This window comes from Podarcis muralis, chromosome 3 (genome assembly GCF_964188315.1).
Source record: "Podarcis muralis chromosome 3, rPodMur119.hap1.1, whole genome shotgun sequence".
In the NCBI taxonomy this organism is placed as follows: Eukaryota; Metazoa; Chordata; class Lepidosauria; order Squamata; family Lacertidae; genus Podarcis; species Podarcis muralis.
The window spans coordinates 71,775,959-71,794,633 of record NC_135657.1 but is presented as its reverse complement, the minus strand read 5'-3'; the positions used below and the strand labels follow the sequence as shown (position 1 = coordinate 71,794,633).

The window sequence follows — 18,675 nt, the reverse complement described above, 5'->3', positions numbered from 1 at the left end:
ACTGCAATGTGGAGTACCCTTTAACCTCTAGTAATTTATATTTTATGTTATCATGGCAATGGTTTGCCATGATATTATTGTGTGTACTATTGGTACACACAAAAGTACCATGGAGAAATTTCCATTCAAAACAAAGAGAATATGGAGTATCTTAGGATCTGGCAACATTTTCATTATTATAGAGCAGAAAATTACTGACCTGGGATAATTATTGATGTAACATTTTCAGGATGACCATAATATAAACTGGGTAAGCTCTCACATTACTGCAAAAGTGTTTTTAAGGTTGCAATTCTAGACACTTACATGGGAACAAGCCCCATTGACTCAACTCAGTAGTTATACAGTAGTTACTTATGAGTAACTACTGTAAGAATCCACTGTAAAGCTATTTAACATATATTCATATATATATATATATATATATATATATATATATATATATGAATATATCTGTCTTTTAGTTCAACACCCTTAACAAGCCATTACTTTTTAAAAAAAACGAATACGTTCATCCAAGATTTGGCCTAAAGAATGTCCTTGGTATTTGATATCTCAGATTTGCAGTTCCAGTCCAATACTGCTCTCAGGATTGATTCAGAGCCCCATTGCTCACATCTAAATGATGGACGTCTATATGATGTCTTCCTGCTATGTTGCTGCCACCATGACTAATTATGTTTACCATACACATATACAATGCATACAGTATGTTTGTGCATGTTCACGTACCACACAATTACAACTGTGTTGGGTGTGAGTAGACAGTATAAGAGGAGTTATGGGAGGGGGCAGAAGTCTGTAATATCTGTATTTTGGCTTTGGATAGGGTTATTATAAATTTCTGGACAGATCCAAACTCCAGTAATGCAAAAGAATTATCTGTTATCCAACCCTTATACTAACTATTTCCCATACACCTGGGAGGGGAAACTGCTTATTTTGCCATAATATTTAAAATATCAGGAACTGTTCTTATGAACAATTCTGATGTAGCCCACTTGTCAAAAATATAGTATATAGGCTTTATTTAAACCTTCATGTTACCCTATATACTGAAATATGATTCAAGTTAATATTTGGGTTCGTATATGCACACCTATAGTTTGTATAAGAAATGTGCTGTAGCATGTAAAATATTTCAGTGTTTTGATTCCCTATTTCATGTAAAGCTAATTCGTCATTAAATTGCATTGATCTTCCATTACATTCCTCATATAGCATCTGTGTCTTGTCAGGTCATGTTCCTTCACTTAACTGTTTATTATAATATGTGAATGTTTAGGCAAAGCAGAACCTTGGTATGTTTTAAGGATTTTGTTTACAGACATGTCTTATTTTCTTCTTCTCCAGGTAATTCTGTACAGAAACTTGTAGGCAATAATTTGACACTGGACAAATTGCCGTTAGAAAATTATTGATAATACAAAATGATTCATGAGTTATTTCCAATATAGAAGCCCACAAAATATTTTATGTGAAAAATAACAGTGAAGGCATTACCATGAATAGCTATTGTCCTATTATTTTAACTATCTGGTGTTATTGTCTATCATCCTAAAAGTTCATTTTGAAATATGTTGTTGATATTTTCATTTTCCAAGTAGAAGTTCATTGTTCTGTTTTTTGAGGGGACTCTGTAACCTCAGTTAGATATTTGATGTTAATTCATAGCTTAGAAGGCCTTACTTTGTATTCTAACATTCATTTTTATCCCCTATTTATGACATGTAGGCAGTAGACCATTTTAGGCAGGGATCGGTGAAGGTTTTCAGTTTTCTAATACCATTCATTTGCTAGAATTGTGTGTTTTTTTCTGCATCTGCAGCTTGGCCAAAGAAATTGAGCTGGTGCAGATTGTCAGTCTCCACTGAAGACCATATGGAGTTTAGATCCTGTATCAGCTGGGGGAGTTCTAGGAATAAAAAGCTGAGTTACTAAATTATCTCTTATATTTCCAAGAAAAGAGGAGTGAAGTCTTTCACAACACAACCACAAGACCTCTTGTGTACAAATTCAGCAACGCATCAACGTTCTGCAGACAGATTAAAAATAAATGCAGTCCATACAAGATAATAATGATGGTTGCACAGACAGTGCCAATGAAAGAGAGCAACTGTCCATCATCACTAATTCAGCAACTCCACCACTAATTCCACCCCTTTCCTTACAATTTCCTTTCTCATAGCACACAAAAGAGTGCTGAATCAGAGATTTTGGGGGTCATCAGCAAAGTGCTTTTAGTGTTCCCCTTACTCTGTAATGAGGTAGGGCATGCGAACAGTAATTCTCTCATGCTCTCTTCAGCCTTCTTGTGTATCAACATCTACAGTGAGGCTAGTGGCCCCTTGCCAGACTTAGGAGAGCTCCTGCAAGTGCCATGCACAAGGAATGCTTCTCCAATCAGGGAAGGGTTGTGTGTGTGCATCAGAGTTCCTGGATAGCAGTGGCTAGACACAACCCAGTATTCGGAGTGTTTTGCATAATTTGATTTATTATTATATTTATATGCAGGTTTTCCCATAGGTTAATTTGCTCAGTGTTCTACAGTGGTTACATGAATGTGTCAATTGTTTACCAGTATTACAGGTTTTAAGGTTGTGTGGGTCCCTCTCATGTTTTACATTAATAGATCTCTTTGTGCAGAACCTTCTCTTGTTGGTAGCTTGTACTTACATAGCTGAATACATCCCTTATGATTTTAACATCTAAGTAGGTGCACTAGCAGGAGCCAGCACGAGTGCTGCTAATGCAACAGGACTTTCCCCCCTTCTGTCCCCATGCTTCCCCCATAACTGGCCTGAGGGGGTGTCTGGAGAACCAGCAAAACAGTGCAAAGGGGAGGGAGAGGTGAGATGTTTCTATCAGGCAAGCTGAAAGGTTTGCACTGATGGAACAATGAGAAGAGTACAACATTGAGTTCTTCCTTAGATGCTGTAAGGATGGGTCTTCTTTAATTGTCATGGGTAAGTATCCTGGACAATGTCGGATTTACGTATAAGCTAAACAACCTATAGCTTAGGACCCCACTCTCTTGGGGGGGGGGCACCTGGATTCACATTTCCAAAATATAAGATAAAAAACAAAATGAAACCTACATACAGCAACAGTGTTTTGTGTTGTGTAGGCTCCTATGATGTAAGAAATGGGCCCCACCTGCTAGCCTGCTCCCTAAAATATCACTCGTTTGCTCATTTCTAACAGCGACAATTTGTTGTTGACAAAGGACAGCTGGACATATAAAGGGCCCCATTACTTTCAGTAGCTTAGGGCCTCATCAAACCTAAATCCGGCTCGGATCCTGGAAGCCATTTCTGTGTGTGTTTTTAAGCAAAAACAATTTAAATGAATGGAAACTGGAATGGAGAGACATTTCCAACGGGCTTTGCTTATGTTAACAAAAATTATTCTATCTATTTCATAGCCTACTGCAATAATAAAATGAGCAGGTATGTCCATGGTAGCATTCCAGTGATACAGAGAGAATCCTAGTTGTAGTAGCTGAAGCCAGGACACTCAATACAATAGCACCATTTCAGGCACATGTCCAGACTCTAGAAGTGGTTTCTAAATGCACTATTTACTTGACATTTGATTATTGGAAATACTAATTAGCAACACACTCCCCACTGACTGAGAAGTTTGGCCATTAGAGTAAAGGCTGCCAAGCTGACACTGCCTGATATAATTCAGACAGCCCACCAAAATTTTGCATGTCCCAGCTTCACAGTGAGAGATTAGGACATGTTGTTGGTTAAAGAAACGTTTTTCTGGGTTTAATCATTTTGTATTTGAGGAAGGAAAAAGTTTCTAAAATTAACAATGTGAAGTTGGCTTGTGCATCACCGCATTCAAATAAGATTATTTTAATTCTACATTATAAGGAAAGGAGTTGCTACAATGAACAAGACTGAATTATACACATATCATTTAGCTTCCTTACGGTATCTCTCTCTCTCCCCCACCCCTGCCAGTCATCCCCAAAGTAGAAAATTAAATGCCGCACTTGACTAAATACTGGACTAGAATCTTGCACATGCAGGAGTCTGCTTTTTGGGACAATATCAAAAACATCTTTTGTGGAATATTAACAAAAAATGGATGTAAAAAAGCTTAATCCTGTATATAGTAGAAGATGCAAATAAAGGACTGGCCACAATCGGAGCTGGCATTAGCAAGATGACCAAGTACATTCCCATGGGTACCATTCATGGACCCAGCGAGTTATATCAATCAGCCCTCAGGCATCACTATCTTTTACATGTTTACCCCAAGTTCTTGTGGGGGGGTTATTTCCCCCCCACAAAAGACCTTTTATTTTCTCCTCATAGAACAACCTTAATATTTATCAGGAAAATGCCAACATGCATTGCTTCATATGCAGAATATAGAATAACCAACTGCGCTATACAAATTTTGAAACAAAGATCCTTCAAGGGAAGCCCCTGCCAGTTGCCATTTTAAAATCTGAGTTAAATAAATTAAATATGGGCTTGCTCTTTTCCAGCTCCCCATCCAGTTGATCAGAGATCTTAAGTTGTGGATCTCAAGTAACTTGAAACAAAACAAAAGCAAATTTCTCCCAGTATAGGATTGCTGATTGCTGGACAATCGTTTTCGGCTAAGAAGGCATACAAAACTTTAATTTATGAAGCCCAAAACTTGCCTTTTAAGCAGCTTTCAAGCTTCAGATCCATGACATGTAACAAAGCAGCCTTCTGAATTCATGCATTAGGCTTTTCCTTTACAACCTCTCTGCTGATATTTTATTTGTTTTATTAAATTTATATCCTGCCCTTCTTCCCAAAGCAGCTCAGGATGGCATATGCTTCTGACAAACTAATGTTTAAGGACACCTCCAACAAAAGGATGCATCTCAGTCAGCAGCAATCATGTACCAGGATGCCAATCTTTGGAAGTTATTTTTTTCTTTCCTTCAGACTCATGTTCCTATCTGTGATGGGCTAGTAAACACATATACAGAATCAATGCCTCAACAGGACTCTTAAAATGAAAAGCATCCTCTGGAGGCTGCCATTCTGAGCAGAGAAAGGACAGGGAAATGTTGCTTAATCCTTCCCCGCAACCCGTTTTCCCAGTAAAAAGCATTGAGTTGGCTTCTGTAGGGTACCAGATGTGCATATATGCAGATAAATATGCACCTAGTATGCTGACAGGTGCAAGAATTGGGGTTGAGAGAGCTGCTTGTGGGCCTTCATAGATGGAGGGACAACTTGAGCAGTGGGAGAACAGTTGAGTATTCCTTTCCCTCACTGCTTTCGCAGCCAGAATTAGTCTACTGAGGCTGCTTTAAAAAAAAAAAAAGTTTTGGGTTTTCACCACATACATTTGTGTGTAATATCTAGTAGACATTGGAAGAACTGCCAGTAAAGTCCTGTTCTGTGGTAGCCATAAGGGAGTGACAGTCAGGAATTGCTGTACGGTGCTTATGGGACCTGCTGTCTCTGCTTTAGCATCGGGAGCCCTGCAACTATTCTACCTCAAACATACTCTTAAACTCCATATCCTAACTTGGAAATGTGTGACTTGAGGAAATGCAACATAAGCAACATGGACCACACCATGATAACCAGGCAAGTAAAGTAATTTAATGTAATAAACAGAACAGAAGCATACCGGTGCCTCGGGTTAAGAACTTAATTCGTTCCAGAGGTCCATTCTTAACCTGAAACAGTTCTTAACCTGAGGTACCACTTTAGCTAATGGGGCATCCCGCTGCCGCTGAGCCGCTGCAGCGCGATTTCTGTTCTCACCCTGAAGCAAAGTTCTTAACCCGAGGTACTATTTCTGGGTTAGCAGAGTCTGTAACCTGAGGTACCACTGTAATACAGATACACAATTAAACATTAGAAAAATAAATAAAGATAGAAGATGCAAACTAGCTCACTGATAATATTGGCTTAGGGCCATACCACACTTTTCCTCAGCAAATCCATAGTCTCAACCTCATATTTTGCCAAGAAAAGTATGGGGTTGGGGGCAGCCACAGAGGCTGATCGGTGGGTGGAGGGACAGGAATGTATAACCCTTCCTTAACCCTCTTCTGAAAATGCTCCATATTTCCCACTCAAATCCGATTTTGGAGCCTCGCCGCTGGGAGCGGGGATCACAACTTTATGTATGAGGGCATTTGCCAAGGGAAATCAGTGAGCAGGAGATGAATTAAGTCCCCAGCCCCCATCATAAGAATCAGGAAGAAAATACAGGATTAGGAACTGTTTTCCTCATAATGCCTAATTCTACCCTAATCCTATGAGGTCAGTTAGTCTAAGAGACAGCAAGTGGCTTAATGCCATCGGACTGAATTTCATGACAGGGTATTTGAATGTGAGCTTCCAACATCCAAATACAATTATCTAGCCACTATTCCATTCTGGCTCACCTTACTTCCGATCTGTTTGCCCAACCTATTTCTTCATTATTGGCCATTTATGCATCCCATGGCAGTTGTCCAGATCCAATGTGATCTGTTTCCTGCAAAAAGCACTGCTTTATTTCTCTTTCAAACCTAGAATCTGTCCGTGTGTTGTGCTCAGACTAAATAAAAACCAAGTAAATATTTCCCAGGCTAGCACCATTTATGGATTCTTAGCATGGTGGACCAGTTCCCCTTCTCCCAAACCAGCTTCACTTTGGCTTAAAGCCCAGCAAAGTTCTTGGCTATTTTTGATTAATGCAATTATGGAAACCATGGGCATAATTGAACAGTGACAGCTGGAATTGAGAACTCAGTTAAAACTCCACATGCGCATCAGGGAAAATAAAAGAGAAGTGGCATCTATGTCCTTCAATATGCAAACCTGGAAAGAGATAAGACTAGCTGTTCTTTAAGCACTTTAACTAGATAGATTGTTGTCTCAGGTTTGTCCTTAGGCCACAGTGTCAGCAGAGCCTACAACACACTATTATATCAGATCTGAGCCTTATTGTTCAGTTCTGCTGTGCGTTGTCCATCAGGTACCTTGTGTGATTGTTTCCCACTATGTGAAAGGTGTTTGTGGCTGGAAGTGTGTTTGTTGCACCAGAAAAAGAATGCAAAAAAGGTAAATATGAAAACTATACAAGCCTGAGAGTCTGAATCTGATACCTAGCTAAGTAATCTATGTTTATTTAACTCTGTGATGACCAGTCTGCTAAACTCCCAGTGCATCGGCTTATAGCAGGTTTAGGTCCCCTTTCTCCATCTTATATCCAAGGGTTTATTTCTCTAGGCCTCTTCGTGGTATTTGAAAGAATGATATTCCTGTTTAACTTGTGCCTCAGTTTGTAATAAGATCCACCCCGCAGCTGGATTAGTTTTTCAAATGTTCCTAAAATGTTGCTTAAATTTAAGCCAACCTACAATAACAAATTATGTAGAGACAAAAAGATCAAACGGAATTTGTATTTTTTATATAAAAAAACATCCTCCAGTCCCCACCCCCAATTAAATTCCAGTTTTCAATCCTTGTTTTGAAAACTCAGACTGTGTACCAAAACCATTCCCTTTGGAAGTGCAGACATGTAGGTGCTTGGATAGTGTAGAATGAAGCAAACAATCAGAGTTTGACTTGTCTGCAAAGTTCTGCATCTTAACAACCTATTAGTATGTTCACCCTATATTTAGAGCAATTGTAAGCTACTTATGAGGAGCCTGTGTGGTTAAGCGCAAGCCTTGCTGTCACTGTGAACAGTGTATGTGTGCTGGTGCCTTAGACAGCTGTATGTTTTGTATGAAGCACTTCATCTACCATTTCAAAGTTTGTTTGTTTGCTCATTTGTTTGCATGTTTTTAATCAAAAGACTCCTTTTCCACAGACATTTTGATGTATGAATGCTTATATAGAAGAGGTGAACCATGAGTTCACTGCAGTTTCATATGTTGCTATTAAGCTTCTTCACTTTAAATATGGACGTCATGCTATTCTGCATGTATGTTAACTCAACTTTTTATGTAAAGGGAACCTGCAGAGCAGCCCAAAGTTTATCCCATATCAGGTGCCAACTCCCTTGGGCCCTGGCTGCCTGAGCAGCCACAGAATTTCCCATGAAGGGACTGGGCACCCACAAATATTGGTGCCAGGGCCGTGCATGCTGCATGGCACCCACAGTCACGAGGCCAAGCTGGCACTCCTGACCCATATATCACCAAGTCATAGGCCTGAAAGAAACATGTTAGCTGAGTTTGGCCTTGCATGTTTTTAGTAAGTTAACCTTTCTCTAGAATCCAGATATATAAAGTCTAGACATCAGTGCTTATCTTTCCCCTGGCCCTCCTGCTAACCTGATGCTGTTCATAATATCTAGTCAGAACCACCAGGTGACTCGCTGTTCAGGAAGTGTACCCACTGAGGCCCTGGTGGTGCTCATAGTAATTTGAACCATGGTGCTATTTGAATCACAAGCAGTCATGATTAAACAGTGGGACTGAGAGATCAGGTCTTAAAGTTGCCTTCTGGTGTAAGGGAAATGGACACTAGTGTTATGACAGACAACCTAGATGTTTGGTCAAGTAATGAAAGATGGGATGCTGTGCTCAGTGTTGCCCAGAATAATTCTGTGGGAGGTTAGACTTATTCACAACATGCACACAGCTACAGCGCTCTTCCCAAGAACTTTATTAGCCGCATGCAGCACAAAACAGCATTGCCATTTAAAAATGAAACGGGGCATTTGGTTGAATTTTTTCTTGCTTGAGAAATCCTGCATACGCCAGCCTGCAGGCATATGTATCTCTTGACAATGCCACTTGAATGCCTTTGCATGGTACTTCAATTCCAAGGCAAGGGGAAACATTTGCATCACACCTATTATTCAATCGCACAAGTGCCAGGATCCTTAAGCAGAGTACCAGAATGCGACTATCCCACTACTCCCCATTTATCTGACAAAGATCTGACCTTGCAGCATTTCAACTAGAGGAAACCCTCCTGTGAACAGAAAGTATTTCAATATCCATAGGCTTCTACCCATGTTTAGTTATGGACCATCTATAGCACAGCACACATATAGTTGTCACCTTCACCTCTCCTGAGTCACAATCTAATAAAATGGAGGGGAAAATAGTGCATGCGCTACACAAAATAAGTAGCAGCTCTGTATGTCTAACCTGATCCATGTAAACCAAGGCACTAGATGTACGGAATTGAAGACAATGTGTGTTAATGGCGGTTGGAATTGAGTAAGAACTCTCTGAGCTAAACCACACACTGACTATTTCCATGGCTCCCAGCTTGTTGTTTCTCCCAAAATAATATGTTGCTGGCCTGGCTTTGCACTTGGAATGTTTCTCCCAGCTCCAGTGATGTGGTGTCATTTATATCACTTTATGGGGAAGGAGGGATAAATCACCAGCTGTTCAAAAGGGAAGGCTTTAATGGAAAGCCTTGAACTACTTTCAGGGTTTTTAAGAAGAAGAGAATTCATGCACATAACAGGCAAACCCAAAGCGTTTACAGGGGCTGCCTCAGCTTCACGTTTGTGGTCGATGACCTCAGCAGAGCCTCCCTTAGAAAATTATGGGCTTGACTTTGCTCCGAGCCCATTTCTGTCCCAAAGGAGCCAGGCATATTCCGGTTCTTTGTCACCAACAGCATTTACATTCATTGCTCTGTTGGATCAACTACTGCACTGCAGCACGTTAGGGAACGGTAATCTGCTAGCCTGCGTCAACACATTCCCAATATTCAAAAGCAATGAAGGCTGGGTTGGGGGGGGGTGGACAGGAAGAATTGGAGGGAAACCCATTTCCCCAAGTTTTTGCCAATTTATTGGAAATAAATCAGAAAAAAACAGTCCCCACCAAAATAAACTCTGTTTTCCCCTGAGCCCTCACAGAGCTTCAAAAAGTAGAGACCCAAAAGCCTCCTAAGCAATATCTGCCTTGTGTTGTAATACTGACAATACAAGTTGTTGGTAGTGAATCATAACATTAATATGAATTGGATTAGGAAGCGATTATTTGCTTGTTAGCACACTGGCAAGGCAGAACCTTTAAATACAGGTAGTTTAAAGAAAGAGAAACAGCTACACATGTCACTTGTGCCAAGACACACCACTGCCTTGACCTTAAATGCACGTGTCCCTCAGGTTTAAAGGGCAAGTCTACATTTGGCTTCTTTTGGGCACCAGGTGTTCCTATTTAGCTGTCAAGGAAAGCTGGAGGTAGTGCAGAAAGGAAGATAACTGCCCATGCCATGAGTTTGATGAATCAGTAAAATCAGTTTAGATTTTAGAAGATGGTGGAAGAACCATGAGGCCCAGCATTGGCACCAGACATCCTTGGGCCCACCACTGATGGGTTCTGGGCTCACTTTAAAACAACAACAACAACAGCAGAACAACAACCTTTTTTTGGTGTAGAGTGGGTTGATCTAGCCACTGCCAGGTAAGCACCCTCCAACATGAGGTACATTAGGCTCAGTGACTGGCCCAATGATGTTCATGACTGGGTGGAGATTTGAACCTAGGTCTGTCCAGTCTAAATCCAAATTCTAACGACTATGCCACACTGGTAATTTAGCACTAAAGTCCTGAACCCCTAGCCTACCTGGCAGAAAGTCAGTATGTCAAGTCCAAGTCCAGGGGTCAAGCCACACAAGCAAAGTCCAAGGGTCAGGAAACACAGTCCAGGGACAATCCAAGTAGCCAGGTCTGAAGTCCAGCAGTCAGGATACAGTGCAGAATCAAACCAGAAGCACAGTCCCATAGAGGCTGTCCAGGATCATCCAAGCCAAGGTCTATCAGCATGGACAGCAGACACAGCCCCTCACCTCTGCTTCCCTTTTGTACTTTGCTGATTGTAGCATCTGAACTTCATGAGGCAGGTGACCCTCACCTGTTCCAAGCTTTCTCCAGCTGAGGAATCACACCCCTCCTCCCAGAGCTAGGGAGCTGGGCTGTGGGCCCTTGCTTGCCTCAACCTCCTAGAGCACCCCTCCTGCTCCTCCCTACACCTTGGAGCCCACCATGTTCATGGGGACAGGGGCCCCTCTGGCTCTGGTGATGGGTCCTACTGCTTTCGTTCCTGTGCGCTAACCACCGTCCCCTCACCCTCTTCCGCCACCCTGTGAGTACTTCCTTCCTCACCCCCAGCTTGCCCCAGTGTGTCCCAGTCCTGGCTACACTCCTCACTGGGATCCTCTTCCTCCTCCCCTTTGTCCTGCCAGTTTTTGACATAAAGCAAGCAACCAGAAGGGCAGAGCCCAGCCTTGTCAATACAATGTAACTGCTCAGTGTAAGACACTTCTCAAAAATTAGTACATTAACATTAATGCTTCTTTAGTTTCCCTGGTACTGATTCTAATTTATCTGGCTGCAACGTCACTTTATTAAACTTCATAGTGGAACAGCAGGAGACAGATTTGGAGTGGCTCAAAAATAAGCTGTGCTAATTCCTGTTTTGGGGGGAAGTAGCTTGGCTTATTTCTGATAATGAGTTGCTTCTGGAAATAGAAGGAGAGGATTGTTTGGCTCAAACTGTGGATAATATAATTGTGGAATTAATATTGGTAAGTCTAGAGAAAATCATGTGACAAGTCTAGAGGCATCATAGGCTCCAACTCCGGGGGGAGGGAGAGACAGTTTAAGCCCCCCAATGTTTTCTTTTTTAGGGTGGCAGGGCCCCTCAATGTTCAGAGGATGTCATGTCAGGCCTCCCTAATTGTCTGGAGAAGCTGGTGCCTCTGAGTTTGTTTCTCCCCTAGAATACTGAAGGTAGAATGATATAGGCATCACTGCTCACAGTGAGCACATTCATCTCACTACTGTATCTGGTCCAACAGTTTTGCAGAATGTTTTAGGGTCCAACTAATTCACCAGACCTGTTTGGCCACAGGCAATAAAATATGCTACCTGTTGCCTCATCATACCACTGCTATCTATCTTAAAAAGTGTTACCTGTTTCCTGCCTAAGACATGGATGTTATAGCTCTCCACATCAGAACCATTCATATATCTAGAAGTCTGGAAAATAAAATTGCATAGGTTCTACACCTTCATTTCCTAACCAGCAAAAAGAAGGGCTATATTTGTTTCTCAGGTCAGAACCCACCAAACACTGAGTGGGATTCAACTACTGTAAATGTTTGTGTGCGTGGAATGAGGTCCACCCACGCAATAGGACATCACCCCTTCACCTCCTGCTAAATCAGGAGGAGAGGGAGAAAAGCCCAATGGTCTGTGTAGACCAGTGTTTCCCAACCTTGGGCCTCCAGCTGTTTTTGGACTACAACTCCCATCATCCCTAGCTAGCAAGACCAGTGGTCAGGGATGATGGGAATTGTAGTTCAAAAACAGCTGGAGGCCCAAGGTTGGGAAACACTGGTGTAGACCTTGTTTTGTGCATGCTTATCCCTCTTAGTGCAATTCTGAATTCCACCTGTGGGTCCCAAGCGCATCCTGTGGCTGTTTCAATAGGATTTCTATGAAAGCATCAATCTAGTATAGGTTGTACCCCAAAGCTTATTTCAGGTCTCAAGATGAGAATATCCATTTCATCAAGTAAAAGGAGTAGGAAATAGTATGTGAGTTTTGTACTTTTCTCACACTGCAAGTTGGCCATTCATCACCTGCTACCATTTTGTAGGCCAAAAGGGAAAGGTGCAATGTTGTGCTGACACATTTTCACGGTATCAGAGCATAAGTAGGAAAGCTGTAAATGTGTCCTTCCCAGGTGGTACCAGGCATGCCCAGGGTCTGATCAGAACATGCCATCATTCCCACCTGCGATGAATCATAAGGATGCAGGGTGACTGACTTGCCTGCCTTTGTTTTTACAGGAATGCTCACTTTGACAGGGTACCTTGCATGGAGAAAGGGAGCAGAGCAAACCATGCTACTTCACCAAACAACACCAGCTGGTCCACTCACCACCCCTTCTGGTTAAAAGTCCAGCAAGCAAAGCCACTTCCCGCCATTAATTCTCTCGGAGGGAAGGCTGAATCCCTCGGGTGCCTTTGGCTCAGAAGACTGTAAGCACATCACGGACCCCACGAAGTACGCTCAGCATTCCGGCTACCATCTCCCCTTCTCCCTTTTCCCTTTGGTTTCTTGCCGATGGAGGATTTTCCTCTTGATTTCTAAAGCCACATGGACCAATGTATGTACTTTTCCCCTCACTGACTTCAAGGTTCAGATATTTGAGGCTGGACAATGAAATGGATTTTTTTCTCTCTCTCCCAAAAACTGCTGTGGTTTTGCTGCTACACTAAGAATTGTGATTTGCATTGTATGGTTTCGGACCTATTCGCGTTTTTTGATGGGAGGGGGGATGAAGGGGTTATACTGGAGTTATTGACACTTCAGAGTCATCTCTATCTCCTGCCCATGATGCACTTTTAAATGAAGAGTTATTAGAATATTTTATTGGCTAATATACTTTTTTCCCCTTGTTATTTTTTACAAAGGCCACCTTTATCCTTTTTAACGCCATATTTTCAGTGTTACACTTTTATGGCTTTTTTAATTTTTATTTGACAGAGTAAGAAGCAGCATGAATAGTTTATACTGTGGTTTTTCAGAGACTGAATGCCAAGAGAACTCAGTAAATGTTTATTCCTCTCAGCTTTCTCTTTCAATTCCCCTAAATAGCACCCCATTTGGGAACAGAGCAAGAGTGTTGAACTAAAGACCAAAAAAGAAGAAGAAGAAGAAAAGGGATCCCCTCAAGGTGTAAAACTATCTGGGGAAAATATTTTGCTGGGTGTTATGAAAGACTTGGATGAAATTTCAACCCTGATGGTTTTTCAGTGATCCAGGAAGCCAGTGAGACAATCTCGCCAGATGCAGACCCCTTTCATGATAATTAGAAAGGTATGGCCAAGCCAATGAAAACACAGGGGTAAAATGAGAAGAGAGCCCCCATGATTCTGTTTCACTGTTTGCTTTCTCCTGTCATGGTTAAAAAGAAAATGTGCAATTCGATCCTCAGTCGGTGGGTGGAGGATAACAGGGTAGAATTTACTTGTGTGCACTTGTATAGTTGTAGCCAAGAGTCCAAAAGAACACTAGAGCATGTATGCCGGCACTGATTTGGTAAAACAATTGTGGAGTATCCCATTCTGCCATTCTGACAAAATACTAAGGTGGAGGGGGGGGAATGGGGAGGGGGGGATCATTTTAAAAAAAAGTTCAAATCACCTTGTGATCCAGTGTAACTGTTTACTAACTTGAATAAAGCAATTGTTCACGCTACAATGCCCGGAGTACACCTTTACTATAAGGCTATTGTAATTAGCATACAGGAAGCAGTTGGGACAGGGCGTGCTTCAAAGAGGGGTGGGGCAGGGTTTTAAAAGCCAATCAAACCCAAGCCTTACAGTAATGGTGTACTGAGGGCACTATGTACATACTGTATTTCTATATTTTCCTTTGTACAGATTCACTTAAGTCAAGCTACTGTTTTACAGGTGCTCCTTATTTATTAGGGCTGTGAAGGCTTGGAAAACTACACCCGACGAGCAAGCTCACTTTTTAAAAAAACAAAATAAATGAAAAATTAAAAAGGTGAAGGACTGGAGGGAGGGCAATGGGGGGAGGGGGGAAGAGCTCATGAGCCTATGGATTGATTTCAAAACCTAACAGAGACAAATTTCTATGGGGGAAACGAAGCACTTTTAAGATGCTTCTGGTTGTTCTGGGCTCACACCATTTTTTTTCTCTCCCTGACTGGTGTCAGATTTATTAAAACAAAATAAATCTCCAAGTTTAAAAATGCACATAGCTGTGCTGTTGTTTTCCTTTTTATATATAACATCTGTCCACAAAAAAGGTCTTCGTTTCTCACTAGAAGTTGACAGGTATAATGGATATGATCAAAATTCAATATTTCATCTAAAAAGAATATCCTTACTTTAAAAGCTGTTTAGGAGGGAGGCTTAGTTCTCTGTTCCTCCTTGGTGAGCTCATTCCTTCTAATCTTTTAGCTTTTTTTAGCGAAACTGGGAAAAGCATTTAACTGGAAATACAGGCTCTTTCTCTTTCTCTCACTCTCACTATCTCACTATCCCTGGTTTGGTGATGCTCCAGGCCCCTCTCTGTGCTTTGCCAGACTAAGGGCTAATACACAAATTACTTCTCCAATCTTGTACAAGGAACAATGCTAAACTTTTTCACCTCCCAGCAACCGCCTACCTAAACTTGCCAGTGTTCTTCCACATAGATGCGTATGTTTCATTCTGGGCATCATTCCTAAACATCTTTCCTTGGCGCCTTATCTTTCTACGTACCTTCACTTGGTTAGAAAATGTGACCTTTATAGGAGCTGCTTACACGGCTGTTACACATTCTTTTCTCTAGTCACTAATACCGTATTGGCCCAAATATAAGCCACACCCGAATATAAGCCACACCTTTAAAATTCAAGGGAGGGAGGAAAAAAGACAATACCCGAATATAAGCCGCTCCCTTAAAATTCCGCAGGCACTCGCACCCATTCTGTTTTACCATATGTCTGTTTCAGCAGCGATATTGTAAAAGCCCATTTTTGTAAGGTCGTCAATTTAAGCTGCACATTAACTTTTCACGGTCAGAATTGGGGGGGGGGGGAGTGCGGCTTATATTTAGGCCAATACAGTAGATGCTGATTGAGGCCCACAGGACTAGTGTTTTGCTGTACAGATTTCGGATGCTTATCATAAAGTGGTGTGGCCTTGAAAATAAACTTCCAAGCTGAGAAATGCTAATCAGGATTTTGAATGCTGAACTCAATGGGACTTTTGCATGGTTGTTGTTATTCTTGTTATTTTCAGCGATGTCAGTGATAAAAACATAAGGATGGTAATCGTGGAGGCATTTCCGAACAGGAGCTTAATATCACAAATGGATCATACACACACACACACACACACACAGTGGTACCTCGGGTTAAGTACTTACTTCGTTCCAGAGGTCCGTACTTAACCTGAAACTGTTCTTAACCTGAAGACCACTTTAGCTAATGGGGCTTCTTGCTGCCGCCGCACTGCCAGAACACAATTTCTGTTCTCATACTGAAGCAAAGTTCTTAACCCAAGGTACTATTTCTGGGTTAGCGGAGTCTGTAACCTGAAGCGTATGTAACCCGAGGTACCACTGTGTGTGCGCGTGTGTGTGTGTGTGTGTGTGTGTGTGTGTGTAATTTCAGTAGAATGGGTAAATCTGGATTTTAAAAATGCACACTGGCATTCTGATGCTGATGACATAGCAGAAAACCTGCATATGTGAGCAGCACTGATCACACACCAGTCTGGAAGCTCGCATCCACCCACACAGAAAAGTACCAAACTGCAGACAGAGAGCAATATAGTAAGGAATTTCCAGGCATGAGAAAAAGAAGTAAAGATTATTATAGTCTCTGTGAGTAAATTGTGGTTTAATTTATCAGACAGAAACTTATTTATTATATTTATTTATTTCAAAAAATATATGACTGTAGGAAAAAGACAGCTCGAAGCAGTTTAGAAAAAAGTTTAAACCAGGAAATGTTAACTAAATTTTTTACAGCAAAATTTTAAAACAACAATATAGTGAAATAGTTTAAAACTCACATCAACTTTAGGGTTGTCTAAACAAGAATGTTTCTAGCAAGTGCCAAATAGAATGCAGTCAAAATGCCTGCTTGAGTTCAATAGGCAGACTTTTTACAATATATAATTCTCTAATTTTCTATAAACTTTGAAGATACAAATGCATGTTCTAGGCAAAAGCATCTAAGAAAGCCAACCACATGTTTCATTCCTATGTGAAGCAGCTTTGAAAGTGCTGCCCAGGTAGCAAATAATATGCATAACATGCAGATTAAGTCACCCAGATTTGGGGATACACTTGAGACACTTTTCCAAATCTCAGTTTATTATATTATGGCTGGGGAATTGCCATCTTTTCCTCAGCTAGAAATGTGGAGTGTTACCTTGAAAGCAATTGAAAGGTGCTACTGACACCTTTATCGGGATGCGGGTGGCGCTGTGGTCTAAACCACAGAGCCTAGGGCTTGCCGATCAGAAGGTTGGCAGTTTGAATCCCCACGATGGGCTGAGCTCCTGTTGCTCGGTCCCTGCTCCTGCCAACCTAGCAGTTCGAAAGCACGTCAAAATGCAAGTAGATAAATAGGTACCACTCCGGCGGGAAGGTAAACAGTGTTTCCGTGCACTGTTCTGGTTCGCCAGAAGCGGCTTAGTCATGCTGGCCACATGACCCGGAAGCTGTACGCCGGCTGCCTCGGCCAGTAAAGCAAGACGAGCGCCACACCCCCAGAGTTGTCCGCACCTGGACCTAACGGTCAGGGGTCCCTTTACCTTTTTACTGGCACCAATAATGAGTGATGCAACATTCTCACGCTGTGACCCTAAGGGCTAAACTTGAAAAGAGGAGGACTTGTGTGGGAGATGAAACTGGCTAGTTTCCAAGCAGAGCATAAGCACCTTACCGGTTTGGATTACATGTGTACATGGATGCCTGCACACCAATCATGCTCTCCAGTCATCCATCTTGGCTCAAGGGCTTTTAGCATCACCACACCAAGACCTATGCCTGGTGCCTCTCCAAAATGACTCTGGCACATTCATTTTATCCAGTTGGCCCAAGGCCAGTTCACCCATGAGGTATGCTGAGGTAGTTGCCTCAGATGCCCAGTGGTGTGCAGTGGGCACACAGCGGTAGCAGCACTGCCCCTGGGAGCCTGCCACCCTGAAACAGCCACCTTGCCGGCCTGGTCTCATGCATGGGCCAACTCTGGACCAACAGGATATGAAACAATTCTTTTTTCCTTGCTTAACTGTTTTTGAAATGAAGCCAAAGGCTAAGCCTTTAACTTGGACTGAGGCCTACTCTGCACTTCATAACCATACACCATGTTCATACTCTGAGCATGAACTGATTAATATATATATATAAGTTGCCCTCTGGTTTTAAGTTGCAACATGTACTATAGTTCCTTTCTTAAGAAGGAACCAAAAGCTGACATTCTAGGGGTGTTTTTTTATAGTTGTTTTTTTAAGTGGAGGTAGGTTTCAACTAGGTTTTTTTTAGCAGTAGCAACACATGTGGCAAGGTGGAGTGTCAACAAGCTTGGGGCCATGGGGTACAGCAGTGGTCCAGCCAGCTTTTTCATACAGCCCCAATCTTGTGCCCCCTCCCAATACACTGCCACTGGTTTTAACTGGTTTTAAATGGAACTGAAAGTTGACACTTTTAACTTGAATTGAGGCCTACCATTACGTTAAGCTTACATCCTGCCCTTTATAATAGAGGATTTTTTTTTACCCACTCTCCAAAAGTGGAATTTGAGGGATTTTGGTTGCAGTTTACAGTGGTACCTCGGTTTAAGTACTTAATTCGTTCCGGAGGTCCGTTCTTAACCTGAAACTGTTCTTAACCTGAAGCACCACTTTAGCTAATGGAGCCTCCTGCTGCTGCCGCTGCGCCGCCGAAGCCCAATTTCTGTTCTTATTCTGAAGCAAAGTTCTTAACCTGAAGCACTATTTCTGGGTTAGCGGAGTGTGTAACCTGAAGCGTATGTAACCTGAAGCGTATGTAACCTGAGGTACTACTGTACTGTGGACCCTCAAGCCTGCTCTGCTAGGATAGAACTGAACACTCAGGTTCTACAGGTTTATCATCTCTAGAATTCAGTTCCTAAGATGTGTGTTTTCACAGAATGTATCCCTCTGAGATTTAGATCCTGGCATACAATACCTT

The 18,675-nt window shown here is 41.9% G+C and overlaps 1 protein-coding gene across 3 annotated transcripts in view; it reads left to right on the top strand.

Annotated features, from left to right (window-relative positions):
- The window catches only part of SOBP (sine oculis binding protein homolog), a 134,765-nt gene extending 121,112 nt beyond the window's left edge, over positions 1-13,653 (top strand). For all 3 annotated transcript variants that reach the window (XM_028723090.2, XM_028723091.2, XM_028723089.2), the window contains one exon: positions 12,780-13,653. The gene's annotated coding sequence lies outside the window, so the exon portion shown is untranslated. The remainder of the gene's footprint in view (positions 1-12,779) is intronic.
- Positions 13,654-18,675: the final 5,022 nt, after the last annotated feature.